Here is a 12,105-nt window from a genome sequence, read left to right as displayed (position 1 = left end):
ACTCCGCGTTCGTCTGTTGTCTCGTTGTACCACAATGTGGATTTTGCGTTGACATCAGCTGTAATCACTATCTTGTGTTTATTGAACGTTCGGAGTATGTGATCGATTTCGTGAAGAAATGGGTCGATTTCTCTGGAAAATTGAAAATAACTGTTGATGAGAATGAATTCATCATTGCCTGTGAGGATCATAATTGTAACAGTATGGTTATTCGTTGCTTGGGTTAGAATCGTTGCTTTTATGTTTTTATTTATAACCACTATGCATGCCCAGATGTTTTCTGAATTCACTTGTTGGTAAACCATACCAGAGGAGAATGGCACTTTTCCTTTAATCGAGTAGGGTTCCTGAATACATACAATGTCTAATCGAAGATCTTCTGCTAGTTTTTCTAGGTTGTGCATTGCTGCCAGACTCCTCCCGGTATTTACTTGTCCTATCTGAAGTTTATAGTGGTGTCCCGCCATAGCCGAATCGCTCGCACTCCATTTCTTTAGCCTTCTTATACACAGGGCAATTCCAGTCACCTGTCCGGTGGGCATGAGGTTTCTCAGTCGCGGAGCAGTGCACACATTTAGGCTTCTCGCTCTTCTTTTCGCAGTCTTCATACTTGTGTTTACCGGTGCAATGGGAACACGTATCTTCATCCTTTCTACAACCCGACGTCTTATGCCCATATGCCTGGCACTCGTAACACCTGAGCACTGTTACGTAATCCTTTATTTTGCAACTACTCCACTCTAAGTACACCTTCTCTTTTTCGATCAATATGTGCCGAATTTCCATACTAGTCTCCAGAATCCAGTGCTCCTTCTCCTGGTCATTTGTCTTAAGCTGGTGAACCTTTTTGAAGTTTTTACGAAATTCATCCTCCTCCATGGTTAATCCGATGTTCTGCTTATAGATTTTGCCTATGACGACGTCGACTTCTAAATGCTTGGGGACGTCGTAAAGCAGGAGCTGTGGTTTTCGCCTTTCAATTTTCTCTACGATGAATCCTTTGCTGGCTAATTTCTCATTTTTTCGTATTCTTTCAATTTGGCTTTCCTTTTCTACTTCGATGAGCATTCCCTTCTCCAGATTTCTACTTCTTTTAACATTCACCCCTAACTCCGACGGTGTGACAGTTCTTTTCAATAATTCCGTAATTTCTTTACCTGTTTTTGTTTTATCGTTGTGCTTAATAATTACGATTTGAGGTGCCGGTTTCAGTTTGGCACTCACTCCTGGTACCCTAGGTTTCTGAGTCATTTCGGCGAATGTGATCGGTTTTGGTAATGCTTGAGCACGCTTGTTTTCATTTTCATTTATTAGTTTGATAAGCTCTTTTCTTTCTTCGTTCCTACCCTCTAACTTAGCGATTTATACTGTCATACCAAAGCTTAAGCTTTCAATTTGCTTCAGCTTTTTAAAATGTTCATCTAAATAAGTAGGTTCATCTGTAGATAGGGACAGCCGGTTAGGGGGCAAAGCCCCCGCGGGCCCACCACCTCCCCCTCGGTTTTAAGTCGTGACTTATGACCGAGAGCCGCTCTTTTCGGGTTAAATTCTTGTCTCTCGCAACTTTTGTTTTGCCGCTCCCCTTTTGGGATGCCGGCTGGCTGTCCGCCTCCCCTAACACGTGTGCTAGGATCATCGGCAAGTGTGCGAGGTCTTACTTAGATTTTACCCTTTCCATACTTTGTCTCTAGCATTTTCTTTTCCATTATCTCAGGTTCAGCTGTTCCTTCCTTTTTAGTATTTCAGACGTCAGTTTATTGAAGTCATTCCAGTTTTTAATTATATTTGTATGTGTCCATGGGGTTTTTAGTTTAGTTTCCATGTCTTGTCGTAGGTCATTGTACGCGGGGCAGAGCGTTAATAGATGCCACGCGTCCTCTTCCGTATTGTTACAGTGTTGACAGAAGGGAGTCTCTTTTAGGTTAAACTGATGTAATTTCTTATTAAAATTTCCATGCCCGCTTAAAAATTGCACGGTAGCATGCGACATTTTTAAATGTTTCATTTTTAGCCTATTGCTAACATCTTTAAAATATTTGTAAGTTTCCCTACCTTTTTGCGAATTATCCCATCTCTTTTGCCAGTCCTCGATTGTTCTTTTTCTGAGATTTTTAGCCTCCTCTTCAGAGTACCTTCCTTTTATCTTAAGTTCATACTTTTTTGCCTTTTCTATCATTAGCAAGTCAATTGGGATATGGCCTGCTATTACGCATAGTGCTTCGGTAGAAATTGTTCTATACGCCTTAGTAATTTTTAGGAGTGGTAGTCTTTGTGCACTTAACAACTTATTGAAGCTCTTTTGGTTTTTGATTTCGCGTGTATAAGCCTCACATCCATACGTAATCATTGCTTCAAACAAGCCTTTGTACAAAATATTGTTTGTTCTTGATAGGTTCTTACTTATCAACTTACTTAATGGTAGTAATACTTCTTTGGTCTTAGTAATAGTTTTGCAGCAATGGTAATCAAAGTTTAGTCCTTCGCCAATGTTGACCCCTAGGTACTTCACACATTTTTCATATTTGATAGACATTCCCTTCATTTTTAAAATCGGTTGTCTCTTTAATTTACCCTTGAGCATTGTGCTGCTTGTTTTGCTTTCAGAGAACGTTAGTTTATTCATCTGACTCCAATGTACTATTTTTGTAATCGCTGAAGTTCCAGCATATTCTAGTTCTCTTCTACTATTACCCTTGACCAAGAGGAGTCCATCGTCTGCGTACGCAGAGATTACGATTTGAGGTCCCAATTCTAAATTTAGGAAGCTGTTAAAAATTACATTCCATAGAGTCGGTCCGAGGACCGATCCCTGTGGACAACCCTTCGTCAGGGTTTTTGTGATTTCTACTCCTTCGGCGATAATCGTGGCTTTTCTATTATTAAGATAATCCTTGATTCTTTTATAGATTTTTAAAGGGCAATTCATCCTTTTTAATTCAACCATAATAGATGGCCACCAGGCATTATCGAACGCACCGGAGATATCCAAGTATACCGCCAGTACATACTTTTCTTGGCTTTCCCTGACATTTTTTATTAGATGATGAATTGCTTCTGTGGTACCTCGACCTGAGGTAAAGCCAAATTGCCTGGGATTTATTAAATTATTCTTATGCATATAGTTAGTTAATCGTCGATTAATTAACTTTTCGGCTATCTTTCCGAGTACGGGAAGTAGCGTAATTGGCCTGTAATTTTTGGGTTCCTCACAGTTTTTCCCCTGTTTTGGGAACACTCTTATTATTCCCTCTTTCCATTCATCCGGAAAGCGTCCTGATGTTAATACTTCGTTCATTACACTTAGTAATTTCTCATTTATTCTGGAATACGCTCTTTTTATTGTCTCAGCTTTCAACTTGTCTTTTCCGGGTGCTTTTCCGTTTTTGAGAGACTTTACAGCTTCATTCAGTTCACTTAATGTGAACAACGGTTCATCTATTTGTGTATCTGGATAATCTTGCTCGGAGTATTCTCGTATCCTCCTTTGGTCTTCAGTATCGCAGCTAATATTATCATCTGGGAGCAAGGTGTTCAAAAGTAATTCCATGGTTTCCCTAGTTGTTGTTGTGTAATTTCCATCTGGTGTTCTAAGTGTAGCAATTGGGGTTTCACACTTTTGGTTTCTTAGCATTTTATATGCCAAGCTCCATGGGTCATCTGCACTTTCTGTCAGTAACCTTTCGAAATATTTATATTTTTGTTCTCTAATTTCATTTACGTATTTCGTTCGGCAAGATACAAAGGCTTGTCTTAGATGTGTTACATTATCCATATTCCTAATACGGGCACGTACCCAGGCCTTTTTAGTTTTTCTCATGTGGGCACGTAGTTTCAGTAGGCTTGTGTCCCACCAGGGAACCTTCTTTTCTTTACCGGTTGTTTTCGGTATTGCTAATTCACAGGCCTTGTTAATTGTATCTTTTATTGCTTCTATACCATTTCTGTCCGTTAACTCTTTTACCAATGTTTGATCAAAAAGTTTCCAGTTTGCTTCCCTTATGTTGAAGATTCCAGCTCTTACGTAGTTTTTAAATTTTCTATGTTGATTATCCATTCGAGTTGTAATTGTTGTAAGTACTAATCGATGGTCACTTAGAGTTTCATCGATTATTTCCCATTTGGTATTGTATTTTTGGAAATTTTTAATTAATGTTACATCGATGTTGCTTGTCATTCCCATGAAATTCTCGTAAGTAGTCAAGTTTGATGGTTCATTCAATATATGCATTTGGTTTACCTGTATTAATTCTTCCAGGGCTTCTCCCTTGCTGTCAGTTTTGTCGCTATGCCAGAGTGTAGATTTTGCATTGGCATCGATTCCATATATTTGTGGGGTTTTATGCAGTCCGTTAGTTATGGTTTCAATTCTGTTTAAATATGGTTCAATCTTATCTGAAAACTGGAAGTAGCTACTCACTAACGTCAGCGGAGGTGTTTTAAGTTTTAGTGTCACAGTATGGTTATCTGTATATTGAGACATTAGTATTGTACTAATGTTTTTATTTCTTTGCCATATGCAACTCCATTTTGCATTTTTGTTCTGTTTATGGTAATGGATAATTCCTTTCTTATTAGGAATTGTTCCATCTCTGGAGTATGGTTCCTGTATAAGGACGAAATCCAAATCCAGTTGTTCGGCTACTATGTCCATTTCACTGTAAGCTATGTAAGATCTTCCAAGATTGATCTGCCCAACTTTCAATGTCTTAATTTTTACTTCTTGGTTTAATTTTTGCTGGTTATTAGTCGCCATAACCGAGGCGACTAATTTCAAACTCTCTTGCCTTTTTGTAAAATGGGCAGTTTTTATCTCCGGTCCTGTGCTCCGGAGTGTTGCAATGATGACACTTTGTAGTATTTCCCTGTTTGTCACATTTTTCGTAGCGGTGTGCTCCAGCACAGTGTGAGCACACTTCTTCCCTTGTGCAGTAGTGAGCTCTATGGCCGTACATTTGACACCTATAGCAGCGCTGTACTGTGATGTAATCCTTAATACTACAACTATTATCCCAGTCCAGATACACTTTCTCCCTTTTTCGTTGAAGGTCCCTTATCTGCATAGTGCATTCCATTATCCAATGTACTTTGTCTGTTCGTGTCTTATTAGTTAGTTGATGTACTTTTTTAATGCCGTTACTGAAATCCTCTTCACTCATCACATTTTTACAATTTTGTTTGTAAATTTCATCTTTTATTTCTGGCTCCGCCTTGTTTGTTGGGACATCATAGATAATTACTTGTGGTTTACGTTTCTGTAGTTTCTCTACTACAAGTCCGCTGTCACTTAGTTTTTTATTATTGATTATCTTATCCAAATCCGTTTTTTGCTCCACCTCAAGCAGTACTCCTTTGCTAATATTTCTTAGATTTTTCACCGTAATTCCAATTTCACTGGGTGACACAGCTTTATTCATTATCTTTTTGACATCTTCAGCTTCTTTATCCTTTTGTTTAGCTCTTACTATTAGAATTTGTGGGGCTGGTTTCGTCCTTTTTGTGAAGCCCGTAACAGTCGGTCTCTGGACGATTTCAGATAGCAGTGGTCCTGGTGGGTAATGCTGCGTCGATAGATGTGTTTCTATATTTCGATCTTCAGTTCTTCTTTTGGTCATTTCTAATAATAGTTCCTGCCTTTCTTCTGCTCTACCTTCCAGGTTTGCTATTCTAAGAGTCATTTTCCGGACCAGCCGTTCGATTTCTTGATGTTTCTTCAGTTGTTCATCATGACATTCTCTTGATATTTTTTTACTTTTCAATTGACTTGTGAGGGTCTTCTCAAGTTCTTTCAAAATTTGCTTGATGGAGATATCTTCTGCTTCCCCTTCGCTGTCTTCTGCATGTGGACTGGGAGTATTTTCCTTTGTCCGTTTTTCTTGACGTGTTGTTTGAGGTGTAGTAACTTCCGTTTCATCTTCACGTTCTTTTCTTTTCTTCAGTTCCTCTTCCTCTCTTCGGTTCCTCGATTTGGAAGTTGATTCTTCTCTTCTTGGACTCCTAGGGGTCTTGTTAGATCTTCCAAACACTAAATCTTCGTCATCGGATGGCATTTTGTTTAAAAACTTTCGCACTTAAGCGTCCCACTGTCCTAAAACGCGTTTAGCCCTCTTTGCCGGTGGGGGACTTAGGGCAGGGCGACACGGTCCCCGACTAATTGCCCCCACTCGTTACCAGCCCCCGGCCTCGAGGAGGCGGGGCAAGCCCTTGCCGCACACTTAAATTTAGGGTTTAGTTTGGATTAAACGCACACTGGGGAAAAAGCACTTCGTCACCTAATTCTGACTATCAATCAGTTCAGAGTCACACTGTTCAAATCGCACAAAACGCACTCGCGCTTGCGGCAGCAGATCGACGACATCTGCTCTGCTGGGCCCGGGGGCCTGTAGATAGGGACAAAGACTTTCAGGGTTCAAGGCGAACCCTGATGAGGGTACAACGCACCGGGGCCCGGAACCAAGCCAGGGGCTTATACGCCAGGAATCCCGGGGAGGGGGAGGAGAGAGGAAGGAAAAAAGGATGGAGACGCCGTCGCGATCGGAGCCCGCCGGCGCCTCCAGGAAAAGGAAAAGGGATGGAAGGGAGGGGAAGAGGGATAAAACACTCCAGTGCTATGGAAGCAAAGGAGGCCCAATCTAGCGAAACCAAGCAAAGCTATTTCTCTGCCACCATCCCGGAAGGATTTTCCTATGAGGAAGAAAAATCCCAGATAGGGACAGTTGGAATCACGTAAATCCATTCATATGCGTCACTAATTGGATGACGAGGCATTTGGTAAGAGCATTTAACGCAAGACCGGCATCGCCAGTGTGGGTTGAGCCTGGAGTGCTGATCTTTTAAGTGTCCCTGCAAAGACCTAAGATCGATTAAGCTGTTTTTGCATTCGGGACATTCCCAGTTCTATTAATGGCCGGCTAATGTGTAATGCCTCGACTGCCTCACGCATTGCTGCCCACTGTCCCTGCGAGGCTCACCCTCTTTATTTCCCAACTTCCCCTCGTCTCCCGCTCTCCTTCCCTCTCTCCTTCTCCCATCTCCCTGACTTTCCCCCAAAGGGCAGGCTCCCTGCGCACAGTGGGCTGAATTCGAAAAAAGCTGGCCAAACCTGGCATATCTTTCACATTTTTATCATTAGCTCGATGAAATATATCCTGCTAATCTTGCTGAGGCTATATAACATGAATATAATGACATTTTACCCAAAAAAATTGATCCGGTGAGTTTTTTTAAAACCTAATTCTCTATGAAGAAAAAAAACGTGTTAACGACCATTTGGACCGCTTCAATAGAGAGAGAGAATTTAATTGAAAGTAATAACTAGGAATAAAAAAGTAAGTTGTTTAACAGTAAATTTAATAACCCAAATAAAAAAGTTCACATTATAAACAGAAAATTATTTTTTAAAGATTATTCATGATTTAGTCAATTGACTTTGCGTCAACATTTTTTCAGAGAGTACACATCAGAAATCACCTAGTATACAATTTGTACCATAAACCACAATACCACATAAAATTATTTATGAACCATAATTAATAAAAATAAATGTATTAATCATACGGGATAAATTTATCAGCCCACTACCAGTTATCATCGTAAATCCCAGCCGTCACAGTCCTCATCAAAAGTTGGCTCCTCCAATGCAAATAAGCTTCGAACATCCTTTGAAATATTTCTTTTAGCATTTATACGTGCATAACTATTGGAGATTGTAGGCTCCAAAGCAAGGAGGAGCCTTTGCAAAAGATCCATTCCATCTAAGCGAATATTTTTGGCGTGTGGTGCGCTCGGAATTCTCTGATATCGTTGTGGCGAGATTCCAAAGCTTCCTCCGAAAGTTGGCCTATTATAAACATTGTCGCCTTGGTAATTTATGCTCCATTAAATAGCACTTTGTGCACCGTGGGTGGCAGGTAGTACCACGGATAGAAATCAATAAGGAATGCAGTTTCTGAGTAGTACTAGCTGAAATTGGCGTAATCTATCTCAAGTCCAGACGACAGAGCATTTAAAATTGAGGCAAACCTCGAGATGATGTCCTCGTTGGCATTCATAACAAATTTTGGAATTAATAACTGAAAATCTTTACAATAAGAGTTTTTGGTGGTAATATACCGGTAGTTTCTGATGTTAGCTTAGGATCAGAAAAAACGTCGGGCAGTGTTTCGTTGTGCCTTGACCATGTTTGAACAAGTAGGGATTAATGCATTCCTGTATATCCTTCACTAACCAACATCGAAATTAACTTCAAACCTAACACTGGTTCTCTTGCATTCATCCATTCGGAATATACCGATTGAAAAAATATTTGTTCATCACGTTCTTCAGCATTTCCTTTGTCTTCTCGTCTTTCCCCAAGTGTAACGTATCATGTAGATATTGAAGGGCCAATTAACGCACGCACAAACAAATTTCCACTTCCATAAACAATAACGACGTGTATTTATTTGCTGGTTACTTTCATGAGATCCAATTTCCATCATCCAAAATATCAACAATCTAAATCACGGGACAAGGAAAGTGAAATAAGAACATAATTCCCTGAATAAAACACTTATAAACAAAGTTATTTTACTTTGAAAACGTACCTCTTTATCGTTCCGAGATATCCTTCGCTAGTGGTAGTTTGGCCTAAATGCTGAGATTTCACGATATAGGGAAAAAAACCCTGGTTCTTCGATGTCATAGCAAAAGCACTGAGATCCATACAAGAAGACGAAATGACTAATGACGAAAAGTCGTGAAAGAGATTATTTTCAAACAATTCGAAAGACGCATTTGTGGAAACCCCCGTGGGAGCTACTTCGTAGAAAACGTTTGCGCGGACATAGAAGGGAAGTGGTGTCAGGCTAGGCCATTTTGCTTGGCAGGGGTTTTCCGAATCAGACGAGGGTTTGGAAGGCAACGTATACCTTCGCCGCACTCGCGGCCTTGGAACTGGACCTAGATTGAGCATGCTAGGCACCAATTTATCTGCTAACGCCCCAAAATGGCAAATTAATTATTACAACTAAAAAGTCGTAGAAGGGCCTCGGCCTCCTGTCCCGGCCAATTTCGGAATTACGTCAGAAAATTCTATTCTGGAGCGACCATCAGACTCCAGCACTGGGAATCCAACAGTCGCCAGTTCAATTTTGGCGAGGATATCCGATGTCACCAGTGCTTTTCAACTACGTCCTTGACAGAGTACTACAGTAGCTGTTGGTAGCTCGAGGTGACCTCGATTGGATCCCTGGCCTGGCCTACGACCTCGTCCTGTCATTCTGATCCAGCGTTACGATGCGTAAGCAGCTGGATCGAGTTGAAGAGTCACCTAGGCAACGTGGATTGGAAGTAAATCCTAGGAATTACCTTAGCAATTCCCTAGTACGAGTATGAAAGTTGAAGGTGGCTAAATACTGTCGCAGCAATCGTTCTACCTCCAGAGAGTGTCAATCTGAGCACAAGTGTGCTTCAGCTCTGGATGTACTTGGGATGGACTTAGGAGTAGCAAAAGGTTACCTTGGATGACCTTTCCTCACAGATGATCCGGAGAGGATCAGGCGGGCTCCGCTGAACCCATTCAACATCTGTGGGTGCTGAGGCACAACATACGGAGGCTATAGCAAACCTTCACCTTCGGAAGAGGGACAAACGGACTCCTCAATGAGTTGGACATCTGAGTCCGGGCTGCGAATCTGGCTGTCCCTGCCGAATAATGTGCCTGTCGGATACATTTTCATCGATTATAAGATTTGATGGACTCTTTCATTCGGACGACCTGGCAACCCGAGCCGCGATGTCGACCCACCATTTAAAGAGGCTGGTCAACTGGGCCAGGATAGGCTCGGCCGACATCAGAGCGGTTGATACATGTCTCGCATGGGACCTCCTGCGATTGTGGGCGTCCTGGCTTCGGACCAGTCAGTTAATGGGATAGAACTTCGAGACTCCGCCAAGGCGACGGCATCTAAGCCGTGGGCCTACATGTCTGCTTCTTCCATTCCTAGCCGATAGATAACTTTAGCCAAATGCCTCCTCATCCATTTAGTGAAACGCAGGAATGAATTAATGAGAGTTTTGCTGTTTTTATTTACCAATAGAGACCAGGTACTGGCACAAGCAACAACCAATTTTGCTAATTTTGCTAAGGATTAACGAGAGCGAAAGAATCCCTTAATTCCTTTACGGTAAATCAAATAGCTTCCACTTGCGCATGACGTTAACCTCAGTTCTAAGAGAAATGCGAACAAGAACGCGATAAGACCTGTAAACGACCGCATGATACACAACATCATGAACAGATTCAAATGCGTCACCAAGATGTCCAATATCCTCGTCAACACGAAAGACCGCCACCCTTAAGACATCTGTGGAGGAGTATATAAAATTAAATGCAGCTGCGGTGAGTCCTACATTGGCCAAACATCACGAGCACTGTAATGCCGAGTCCAAGAGTACAGAAGGGCAGTAGAAAATAGACATTTCACCCAGTCAGCGGTGGCGGAACACCAATGGAGTGGACCGACACACATTATTGACTTTGACAACGCCTCTCTCTTGAACAAAGAAGGCCGCTACTACCCGAGAATAATCAGGGAGGAAATTGAAATCGCCAAAACAACAAAGAACTTCAACCGTGAAGACGGCTACAATCTCGCCAGTGCGTGGAAAAGGGTCTTCAAAGATCCTGACCAATCAGGGAATACCTCCTCAAAAAAGCGGCAAACGGAGTGTATGTAAGATGAACAACTTTCTGCATCGACACTTCAGTGGACCTGAGGAAGCCAACTGGAACGTTGGCGAAATATTGTCCTACAAAATGGATAATCGCGGAAGAATACCCGGAAACATTACCAGATATCTACCGATGTCAAACTCAGGAGTATCATGCTCTTCCAGGGGTCGACAGCCCCACAGAAACCGGAAGACTTCTGGCCACCTCCGATAGCTTCGTTTGTTCTTCTCCAAGCACAAAAGATTTTTGCCACGCGCCTCTCCGCTAACGAAGAAGGATACCAACGCAAACGGTAAATCGTGGTGGCGATCGGTGGGGGGGGGGGGGGAGGAAAATGATTTGGCAATCATAAGAAGTGTCCTGGCTGATAACATAACGTCTCGCTACCACGTCCACCTTGCCATTCTGGATGTATCGAAAGCTTTCCATGCAATGAACCAACGGGTTGTAATTGTGGCGGCGCGGCCTTGTGTCGCCCTCTCGGTTATTTCACCCGAGTAAATCAAAGGAATATATTCAGGCATCCGTTCAGTCATCTCGAAGAATGAATAGCAGTCCGTATGATGGGGGAGAGACAGGGGAATCATATGGGACCCTCCGCCCTGAATGGGTCAGGACCCTTGCGCTTTCCCCATGACCCTTGGCAGTTCCATGCCAAGTGGGCTACGCTCTCGCCAATGCTGGGATTAAGGCCCTGGCATTCGGTGACGACGTAGTGGTTTTTTAAACCAATGCAGGATTGTGACGATCTTTTTCTCTGTTTGAGGTAGTGTGTACTGACTGGACCAGTGGCCGAAAATTTCAAACAATGGCTTAATCCTGTGGACAAGAACAGTTTTAAGACAATGGTATGACAGTTTTATGTTTATAAGGAAACAGAACTTACGGAATTTACTTGAAATCTCATTGACAATAAACAAAATCTCATCAGTGGTGGTCTCTAATGTTATTTCACTAATAAATTCAATTAAAAGAGCGTCTTAAGCGTCCTAAATTACTTAGAAACGCGTGTCTCACCGTTGAGTGGGAAGCACGTAACATTACAGGTTTATCTGTTTTAGTTACGCCTACGTGGTCACTGATATCTTGTAATTAATGATGGAAAATCCATTATCCTTGACTCCCTTGGTTCTCGAGTGATGATTTGATATTGGACCATGCTAATGGGGTACATTACTGAAGATTATTCATTGACGAAAAACATTATCTCTAAATCAGAAGTTTCTGAACGAAATGCACAGTCAAATGAAATGAATGGCGCATTTTCAGCATCCTCATGTCATAACTTTTTGATATTGGCAAAAGGAAAAACTAAAATCTAACTTCCAGCTGGGATGAAAACGAAAAATTAAGGCCTGAAATTTTCAATATGTACTAAAGTGACTCCACTTTTA

This window comes from Ischnura elegans (assembly GCF_921293095.1).
Source record: "Ischnura elegans chromosome 13 unlocalized genomic scaffold, ioIscEleg1.1 SUPER_13_unloc_1, whole genome shotgun sequence".
Lineage (NCBI taxonomy): Eukaryota > Metazoa > Arthropoda > Insecta > Odonata > Coenagrionidae > Ischnura > Ischnura elegans.
Note: the sequence above shows the minus strand (reverse complement) of the source record.